Source organism: Acinonyx jubatus, chromosome E1, assembly GCF_027475565.1.
Source record: "Acinonyx jubatus isolate Ajub_Pintada_27869175 chromosome E1, VMU_Ajub_asm_v1.0, whole genome shotgun sequence".
In the NCBI taxonomy this organism is placed as follows: domain Eukaryota; kingdom Metazoa; phylum Chordata; class Mammalia; order Carnivora; family Felidae; genus Acinonyx; species Acinonyx jubatus.
This window is the reverse complement of record NC_069397.1, coordinates 56,115,121-56,125,717: the sequence shown is the minus strand read 5'-3', so window position 1 is coordinate 56,125,717 and position 10,597 is coordinate 56,115,121. Positions and strand designations below refer to the sequence as shown.

Genomic DNA, 10,597 nt, shown 5'->3' with positions numbered 1-10,597 from the left:
TTCTACTTTAGCCCCCTCTTCTGTATTGTTTTGTGTTTTTAAACCTCTGTGCCCGGCTCCCTTGATGGGAAGCGCTGTTTATGTCCAGGGCCCCTTAAAAAGGCCGCTAACGGCTCCCTGGCTGCGGTGCTCTGCGCTTGTTTCCTTGGCAACCGGAGGCAGAGAAAACAGAACCTGTCACATGGAAAATGTCAGTTACAGCAGCTCTGGGGAGAGGAAAGGAGGGGTGGGGCGGAGGGAGGAGAGAGGGGAGGAGTGGAGGGGGAGGGGAGGGAGAGCAGGCAGGGGACCCCCGGGGCCTGCCGCCACCCCAGGCTGGCGCCCCTGCCCTGCCCAGCTGATCATCATATTGTTTCAGAGGTAATTCGGCGGCTTTGGGCACAGAGCAGTGCATCCTAGCAGCAAAGCCCCTCCAGCCGCTCGCTCGAAGCCCGGTCTGGGCAGGCGAACCAGGAGGTTCGGGGGAGAAAAAAGATGTCAAATCTCGGCCACCCAAAGACCCCAGCATCTGCTCCTTCCACCCTCCATAGTGATGCCCATCCTTGCTTTATGCCAATTGATCCATGCCTCTGCCGAGAAGAGGAAAGAGGTTCGGGCAGAGCGTTAATATTAATCAACACCGGCCTCTCTCCAAAGGACAGCGGGGAAGCAGAAACAAAAGAAGGAGGTTTGCTGAAACAGCCCAGAATATTACAGCGGGAGAAGCAATCAGTTAATGGGACTGGATGCCAATGAGGTGTGTGGGGGCTCCCGAGAGTAGAGAGGGCTGGAGAGAGTGTGCGTGCGTGCGTGTGTGTGTGTGTGTGTGTGTGTGTGAGGGTGTGGGTGGTGGGCATGCGCTGTCTGCAACCTTCTGCTGTTGTCCTCGGAAATTCCCGCAGCCTCCCCAATATTCTGATTTCCCGGGAGAAACTCGGCCGGCCTCCCGGGACCCGGAGGGAGTGGGGACGAGACAGGCTGCTTGCTTGTGCGTGCCTTGCCGGACCGGTTCTGTTCGTTCTGAGAAGAGTAAGCCTCCACACGAGGGATCCAGGAAGGGGCGAAGGAGGGTTGCCCCGTCTTGCACGGGGATGTCTGGGGGAGTCTCCGGGGAGGCTCTGTCTGCAACACGGGACACCGGACGTACCGGGGACGTCCTGCTTCGAGGATCTCTCCCGCCCGGGGTTGCCTCTGGCTGAAGTCGCATTGCCATCCTCGAGCCCCAGCTGAGTATAGGTTCCCCCTTTAATGCCTGGTCCCCTGTAAGCATCCTTGCAAAACCAAACAAACTTCCCGATATCAGACGAAACAAACAAACAAAAAAACCAAAACAAGAAACAAAACGCAACCACAGCAATGCAGCGATGGCAAAACCGGATGCAACTGACCCCCAGACTTCCAGGCTGTATTATTTGCTCCAAAGGTTCCAGCTTTAGGCAGCCGCAGGGGAGAAAAGGGGAAATCAATTATTTTCCCATGTTCTGTCACTGTAATCTCTCCCCTCAAGGTTCGCTGGGTGGGGACGCCGCTCCTTTCTTTCATCTTTTTCCAGGACTCGTTCAAGTGACCGTCCGGTCCACGTGGTCCCCGAAGGTCCAGGAGGAAGCTGGTCTGCCGGTGACTATGTCAATCACGGCTCCACGTGCCTGCCACCATGCGCCTCGCTTAGAGACCCATATGGACCTTCCCGTCAGGCTGGGACAGACTTAAATTATGACACTTTTCATTTTGATTGACAATAACCTTCCCCTGGAAGTTGGGGAACAGCCCAGCTACAATTACGTCTTGTACAATAAAATGAAGGAAATAATTTTATGATTCATTATTTTATGAATATGGTCTCTGGCAGTTGGCTAAGGAGATAATCTTCATTCCCACTGCTCCTGCATTTTATTTTATTAAGAGTTAACTCTCGATTATCCACAGGTGAGCCAAAGAGACGATTTTATTCCCACAGCTGTTAGGTCTTATAATTTTATTATTATTGGTTTGGGTTTGTCCCCGGGCTCCGTTCCGGGTGTGAAAAAGAATCACGGTTTCTCATTCTGAATTACGTGCAGTAAATGTTTATAATCTCACTGCCACCTCTCCCTTCTTCCGGGGTGGGTGGCTATTTTTTTTTTTTTTTTTATTGCGGTAGAAGACACATTACGCAAAATTACCATGTTGACGATTTAAAATACCTTGCAGTGGTATTTAGTACGCTCATGATGTTGCGCCACCATCACCCCTGCCTAGGTCCCAAACGTTTTCACCCCCCGAAGAGGAAACCCCGCGATAAAGGGGCCCCCTCCAGCCCCGGCAACCAGGAATCTGCCTTCTGTCTCCATAGATTTCTCCCACTCTAGACACTTCACGCAAATGGGGTCGTACAACAGGGGCCGTTACTGCCCGTAAAGGAGCCAAGGTCCATCCACGTGGCCGCAGAGACCAGAACTCCGCTCTTCTCCGTGGCCGAAACAACACTCCAGCGTGTGGACTGGCCGCACTCTGCTTATCCATTCTTTCGTGGATGGACCTTTGGGGCGTTTCCATCTTTGGCCGTTGTCCATGGTGCTGCTGTGAACACCCGTTTTCAATTCTTTTCAACTGGTTTCGCCAGCGGCCGTACCCCCTTTTCAGTCCCCGGCAGCAGGTGTGAGGGCTCCAGTTCTCCAGGATGTTTCTGCCAGCCGGCCTTCGTTGTGTCAATGGAAAAAACCAGTATTTTCAAGGTCAACCTCTCTCCATGTCCCTGGCCTTCGACCTTGGTGCTGTGATGTCATCCCTTGGCGCCATGAGGGGTGACGGAGCAGCGGGAGAGTCAGCAGGAATGCTGCTGTGCCCTCTGACCCGGGAGCTGCGTGTCGTGGGGAGCCCACAGAAGCAGGCCCACCGGGGACACCGCCGGGCAGGGGATCCTCATGGTGTGGGGGGCGGGGGTGGTGCTGGGCTTTGGAGAAGGCTCTCCGTCTGCCATTAGCTGCACGGCCTTGGGAATAATTTCCTATTAAAATGGTGTAGCAGACCCTGTTGGTGCCCCACTCAGAGCCCCTTGACATTGACCTCGGTTTGCTCTTATGCCCGGACTCGCTGCCTGAGTCAGCATCCTTCTAGGTAGAGGCATAGGCCAGAAGTGCTGAGGACTGATGCCCCGGAAGCAGCCCTCCACCAAGGGTGTGCAGGCAGTTGGTGGATAACCTCTCGGGCTCCAGGACGGGTCTCTCTGTCTCCCGGAACTTGCTGCTGGAGCTCTGTTCGCCCTCGGTGACAATCGTGACAATCGTATGAATGAGGTATTTCCATAGGCTCCCTCCGGTCCTCGCTCCCCACTGCTACCCTCTGCCCTCCCCTCTTGATTAAGTGACTTGCTGTCCTTTCCTGGCCTCGGAGTCCCCTCCCTGGGGATCCAGCCACAATGTGTGGGTTCTGTCTTTCTGTCTCCATAGATTTCCACCTCCTGAACGGGCTCGGTCCCGCAGTGGACACCAGCAGGTCCTCGTGGTTGTGAACACGGACAGAAGCAGTTTGCAATCATCAGTCTGTTTTGGGGGGCTGTCTCCCCACGGGGAGAAGCGAAGTGGAAGCAAATATGGAGGCAGCTTCATTTTAGCACGCTGTTCTTATCCTGTTAATGGGGATCAGCAAGGCGCGTGAGACAAAATCCCAGGTGTTTATCTCGTGGGGACAGCACCCATGTTCCGCCGCTGTGGTTTGGGTCCCTCTCCGAAATGCTTTTTTTTTTTTTTTTCTCCCGAGGCTGAGTCGCAGATGAGCAGACTTCCCCTTTGAGTATTTCCCCTTCAGTTGGGGCAGGGAGGGCCGGTGGGTGCGATAATGCTGGTCTAGAAGCAAAAAATTGGCTTTAGATAATCCACGAAGTGGATAATCAGCCGTGGAAAATTGAGAGGTGGCCATGGTTATTTATCCCTACCCTGATAGGGACCATCTCGAGGGAGAGGGTGGGATGGAACCTGATGAGGGAGAGAACCAGGACCTGGAAGACAGAAGGGGCAGGGGGTGCTCAGTTCAGCAGGGTCCTCAGTAGCCTCTTCTGGAATGGGCAGCTGCCAGCTGGAGCTGACGGCTGGGAGGGCCACGCGTTCTCGGCCCCTCTCACAATCCTCCCTTCCTTCGGGAGGTGCGACCCACTGTCACATGTCATGAGCCGTGTCCTCAGAGCCTCACACCCTAAAGATCAAATCTTCTTTAACAGGGCTTCCAGAACTTACCCTCTTAGCAGGCTCCCCTGACTCCCGTTTTTACCAGATTTTCTTCCCGTGAGAACTCAGTTTACCCAGGACCAGAGCAACACAATGGAAGCAGAGAAACCAGTGGTTTTCTCTGGACCTGGTTCTCAGTACTGGCTTCTTGGGGGGCGGGGCTCTCCAAGAGGACGGGGGAGGGGGGGAGAGGTGGAAAGAGGTCCGAGAGCAGGGAGGATGGAGGAACTGATGGGCGGCCCACGTTGGCCCGTAGTCCCCTGCTCACCCTTTCCTTGCCGTCGGGCTGGGGAGTGCTCGGGCCGACTCACCAATTATCTTGGGCAAACAGAAGGAAGATCAAGTTTCTACCTGCGCTGGCTTCCTGCCTAAATCCTCGGAGCCCCTGCCTCCCAGACCCCGTCCTCCCATCGCTATGTGTTGGCATCTTTCCCAGGGAGACAGAGAAACAGGTGCTCCTGGTGCTCCGGCTGACCTCCGCCCTGGGGCTGCCCCCTGCTCTGCCCACCAGCCCGTCATCTCTCAGCCCTGCCGGCCCCCACCCCTCACCATTACCCCCTGGCCAGCAGGCAAGGGGTGCGGTGTGTGTTTGGAGGAGGAGAGAAATCGCGTGTAGGGTCGGGTCAGGAAGTGCGTGGAGGGACTCTAAAATGTGTAGACTCTTGCCCGTTCTGAGAGCTCCCGCTTCGGATGCCTCTTAAAACCCGGGAATCCAGGCTCCTGCCCGCTGACCCTCCGGAGGGTCCAAGGCCGCACCCGCCCTGGCTGTTCGCAGCTGGCCTCTCCCGGGCCAGAGTGCCCGTGCTGGTGCCTGGCTGGCCACCGGTCTGCTCCAGCAGGCTGGGACTATGACGTTCTGGACTGCGGGGCTGAATTTTTCTCCGCACTTGCCCTGAGTTCTTTGTAATAATAGCTGCTCCTGGGCCATCACCTTCTCCATCAGAGAGACCCATCAAATGAACCAGCCGAGCCCATAAATTATAGCACAAACCATTCCAAACAATAAAGGCATTTTACTTACTGAACCATTAAATTTACATACTTAAATTAGACCCAACCAGACGTCGCACGGGGATGTCTTGGGGCCAGGCAAACAGTGAGTTTCGGGAAGTGCGATCCGGCCGTCCCCACCCCGCACATGAAATTAATGAGGTGCTTCAACTCAATCATCATTAAAATCACATCTTTATTTAGGTACTTAGCTGGGTTTGACCTGCTGCTGTGGGCAGCCCCAGAGTCACCCCTGTGCCCTGGGCCGCCTGACCGCCAGCCAGAGGTCAGCAGGCGGCCGGTGGGTGGCTGCGAGGCGGTTCGAGCCCGGGAGGCATCATTGGCGGACGTGGTTTCTGCCTCCGGGTTTTATTGGAGGCTTGGCTCTGCTTTTCTCTTGTTTGGAAACCAGAGCCAACCTCTAGGAGACGCCCCCAAGGTGGTCTCCTTTGACCCCCACGTTGAATCTGACATCAAGTCTGACCAATTACATCTTGGGAAAAAAAAATTTTTTTTACGTTTATTTATTTTTGAGAGACAGAGAGAGACAGAGTACAAGCGGGGGAAGGGCAGAGAGAGAAGGAGACACAGAATCCGAAGCAGGCTCCAGGCTCCGAGCTGTCAGCGCAGAGCCCGACGCGGGGCTCGAACCCACAAACAGTGAGATCATGACCTGAGCCGAAGTCAGACGCTTAACCGACTGAGCCACCCAGGCGCCCCCCCCCGACCCTTTTTATTTTATTTTATTTTATTTTATTTCATTTTATTTTATTTTATTCTTTTACATCAATTACATCTTTTAAATATTTCTTGGACCTTTGCCTCTTCTCTATTCCTAATTCCTAACTCCAGTGTCCGAGTTCAGGCACCTACGTTGTCCCTTTGGTGTTAATTCAACTCCAAGCGCCGGCCACCAGAACAGTTCATGGAAAATTCTAAATCTGGCCTCCTCTGCCCCAGCTCGGAGCCCCTCAGTGCTGCCTCATTGCCTCCAGGGGAAAGGTGGATCCCTGGGTGTGGCGTTCAAGGTCCCCCTGCCCCTGCGTCCCAACCCCCATCTCTTCCAGCTTTGTCTCCGGTCACTCCCTGCCTTGACCGTTCTAGTCCACTGAAGCCAAACTTCCCGGGGTCCCCCGGCCGCCCCGCTCGTACTCCCCACAGTTAACTTTGCCACATTCCTCCGAGATGGGCTCCCAGAACGCCCTGGCCCAGAATGTCCTTCCCGCCCCTACCTTCCTGTGCGCTTGTAATTGGTCTTTTCAAAGATCCTCAGGTGGGGCTAAATACCCCCACGTAGCTCATGGGCCTCCCGTCACGCACTCCCGTGTTTGCAATGACCAGTTAACATGCCCTGCCGGGGCGGGGTGGGCATCTCCGTGTCTGCACCCTCAGCGCGCAGAAAGTCGGGCAATCGGGGACGCTCCAAAAAGCGTGCCAAGCAAATCCCTCGGAGAGAGCAGACAGCAGGCCCCCCACCACGGGCAAGCCCAGCAGCCCTCGGCCCTGGAAGGCGCTTCCCCTCCGTTTGGGCGTGAGTCGGCCCCAGCGTGACCCCGGTGGAGAAACGCTGTCATGGTCACAGGGCGGGGACCCCGAGTACTTTTTTGGACGGTGATGGAAACTGGGTTATACTTGGATGTGGCCTGGGAAACATCCAGGACGCGTCGGGAAGCTCCTCGTCTCGGTCGTCCAGCAGCTGAGTGTTCGTCTCCTGGTCATTTTAAGAACTGGCCCAGGACAGGTGTATGCATCAAAATGCCAGGCAGGGGAGAGATGAACATCTCCCGGGGGGGCGCTGCTGGTTGCTTGGGGTGGACACCCACTGTCTGCTCCCTGCCGAGGTCATCTCCCGTCCCTTCCAAAGGAGAACTCAGCGGGGCGGCGGGGGGCTGGCCCTCTCTTCTGTTCCCCATCCGTCTTCCCCACACCCAGGCCAGGTCTCTGCCTGGAGCCTGGGTTTGGCCTATAGCTGCGCGCCTGACAGCAGTAGAACGTGAGCCACGCCTGGGGTTTTAAACGTTCGAGTAGCCACGTTCCACACGCAAAAAGAAAGAGGTGAAATTAAATCTGATACTATGCTTTATTTCACCCAACGTATCCGAAACATTGGCACGTCGACGTGGAATCAGCTTGCAAACGCCCTAAGAACATATTTTGCATGTGTTATTGGTACCAGGCTTTGAAATCGGCCCGTGTGTCCCATCACAGCCCCCGTCATTAGGAGAAGCTTTGTTCTGAGGGCCTGCGAGCCACGTGTGGCTGGTGGCTACCTAATTGGACCGCGCAGATGTTCCCGGCTGACATCAGAGAATGTCTTTGTGGAAGCGAATATCCTGAATTCTGTAGCTGGCCCTTCCTCCAATTAGGCGTGCAGGGGGGAGGCAGGAGCCGGCCAGCCCCCCTCCCACCCCAAGCCCTGAACAATACCCAGGCTTCCAGCAGGAGAGGGAGGAACAGGGAGCATCACAGATGCCGTTGACGCTCGACACACAGCCTCAGCAGAGGCACCAAGAACGAGGTCTTCGCCAGCTCTGGGGGCCCGAAGTCGCTGCCACCGGGGACGTGGAGAACGCGCCCTCGGGGAGTCCTCGCGGCCCAGGACGCCACGGGGCCGTGGCCGCGATAATGGAGTGAAGGCCCGGCATCGGAGGCGGGCTCCAGGATTTCCTAGGCAGCCACGGGCACTCGCACACACCATGATTAATGGCCGGATACCCTGGTGTGAAAACCATTTAAAAGACGGCATTTTTGTCACGGACAGTGTTCCACATACAGTAAAGGTCACATGCGATGAGAGCATTATCCGTATTTCTTGGGCAAACACGCTTAACCTTGTAGAGCGAAATTCCTCGGCGGATCAGCCATCCGTCTCTCGCACTTCAGAGGGGCCGAGGGCGCGGATTCTCTGCTGAAAGGCTCGAAGGAGCGTGGCAGTGGCACCACGCAGGGGCTTCGGACAATGCGCTGAATTGGCTGCCGGCCTCTCGCTGTGGCGGCAGGCACAGGGCGCGAGGCCCCGCGGCCTGCGAGTGGCCACCGGGCAAAGAAGCTTCTTCTGAACATCGGCCACTGCGGAAGACGGCGGGGTCTGGGGACAGAAGAGCATTAAAAATCACATTCTGGGGGCTCCTGGGGGGCTCCGTCGGTTGCGCGTCCGACTTCGGCTCAGGTCATGATCTCGTGGTTCATGGGTTCGAGCCCCGCGTCGGGCTCCGTGCTGACAGCTCGGAGCCTGGAGTTGCTTCAGGCCTCCCTGTCTCTCTGCCCCTCCCCTGTTCACGCTTGCTGTCTCAAAAAATGGATAATTTTTTCTTTTTTTAAAGCAGGCTCACCGACTGAGCCACCCAGGCAGCCCTTCAGCGATAGCCTCTTAATCCAGCGCAAACCCTCTACACCTAACGCGGTTCCCGGACCGCGGTGTGCTGACGAATGCCTGACAACCTGTTCTCCGAAAAACCAGTGCGTGTGCATGTGTGTGTACGCGTGAGTTTTACTGAGAAGAATTCTAAGTTTGTGCGAGGCACAAATTTACAGACGATAATAAGCTCTGCGATATTCCTTGTTGCAAATTCCATCCAGCCAAGTGATGCTCGGAATGCTCTGTGCTGATTTTTGCTGAGTTCCTTTTATCTGTACTTGTGGTCCAACCGCACCCCCCCCCCCCCCCCGGACAATCTTTTTTTGGTGACGTTCACAACGTAATGGCAATAAACCCGTTTAAAGTTGAATCGTCTGATCAACGTTCTCTCGACTGCTTTCTCGAGTCTAGACAATCAGGAACACTGCGTACATCAAGCCCTGACTTGAGGAGTTTGCCAATTTCCGCGGTGAACATCCTCTCCTCGCAACCAATTTCGAACTGAGGGCATGACGTCACTGAGCGTGGAGTGGAAAGAAAGGTGTGGTGCTCACCATTATTTAATATTTCCACCGTACTGATGCAAGAAATACGAATAAGAAAAAAGAAATATTAGGGCGTAGCTAATAATAAAAATGTAGCCAAATAATTAGTAAGTGGGAGAGTTTGGAGTTTTTATGACCATTGTTTTCAATACATTTTATTTAATTGTAAGTTTATATGATTAAATTTGTTAATGTGTGTTTATTTATTTTGAGAGGGAGCATGAGCGGAGGAGGGGCAGAGACAGAGAGACAGAGAGAGGGAGAGTGAGAGACAGAGAGAATCTCAAGCAGGCTCACAGCTGTCGGCACAGAGCCCGAGGTGGGGCTCGAATGCATGAACTGTGAGATCATGACCTGAGCTGAAGTCAAGAGCCGGACACTTCACCGACTGGGACACCCAGGCGCCCCTATATACTTAAAATTTTTTAAAACGGCTGGGTTTAACCACCAGTGCACAACATTCCCGGTGGTTCAGGCATCAGAGCTGGTGTGCGTGTAGAAGCCGGCTGTCGTCTCGGCCCCTGCCGGCTCTCCACTGCCTCGGGCTGTTTGTCCTCTACTCTGGCCACCCTGGATTTCTCCGAGCTTTCTCTGCTCTCTGAGCTTTACACACACTGCTACCGGTCCCGGGAACGCTCCTCTCCTCCCAGACATGTCTGCCTCCCTTCCTTTCCTCTCCCTTCTTAGTGATTGTAGATTCCAATCTGGAGCCTGGGACGGAAATCTCTCCATTATTATCTTACCTCCTGTCGCAGCAAATAACATCACTGCCTGGTATCTCTGTCACCGAGACCCCTCTCCACTTACCCCTGGGTTCCTTCTGCCCTGGCTGAGCCGCCCAGGCTTGGGCAGAGTGGAGACCAAGAGACCCCGCTGAGCGGGCAGGCTCCCTCCTCCTGTCCCTCCCCGGTCCTACCCTGCCATCCAAGAGCTGGACTGCAGGTGGAGAAGGAGGTGGCATTTGAATGGCTTTGTGGTTCCCTCGGCCTTGCCCACTCCACAAAGACATCATCAGAAGGTCACGTCAAGAATGGAAATTTCAAAGGAGAGACACAGAAGTGACCAGGAAGAAGGAAGCATGAAGGAGTCCAAGGAAACTAGGATTTTACACGTCCTTGTTCTAGACTGGAAACACATCACCGTGCTCGTAAGGTGCAAATGTGATGATGGACCTGGAAATGCTTATTATTATTATTATTATTATTATTATTATTATTTTTGAAAGAGAGAGAGTGGGAGAGGAGGGGCAGAGAGAGAGGGAGAGAGAGAATCCCAAGCAGGCTCCTCACTGTCAGCACAGAGCCCGATGTGGGGCTCGAACCCATGAACCGTGAGATCATGACCTGAGCCGAAGTCGGACGCTCAACCGACTGAGCCACCCAGGCGCCCCTCCTTTTCGTTTTTTTTTTGAATGTTTGAATTTTATTTAAATCCTCCCCTCCCCTCCCGAGACACCCTTCCCTCCTCGTGTCCAGGTAGTCAGGTTCTCTGCCCCTCACTTCCCTTCTGGACCTGGGTCCCGG

The 10,597-nt window shown here is 54.8% G+C and overlaps 1 long non-coding RNA gene across 1 annotated transcript; it reads left to right on the top strand.

The window, feature by feature from the left end:
- Positions 1–255: 255 nt before the first annotated feature.
- On the top strand, positions 256–1,789 carry LOC106981905 (uncharacterized). The gene is made up of 4 exons (XR_001431283.3): positions 256–360; positions 531–736; positions 882–1,008; positions 1,532–1,789. It is a non-coding gene; the product is annotated as an uncharacterized LOC106981905 (long non-coding RNA).
- Positions 1,790–10,597: the final 8,808 nt, after the last annotated feature.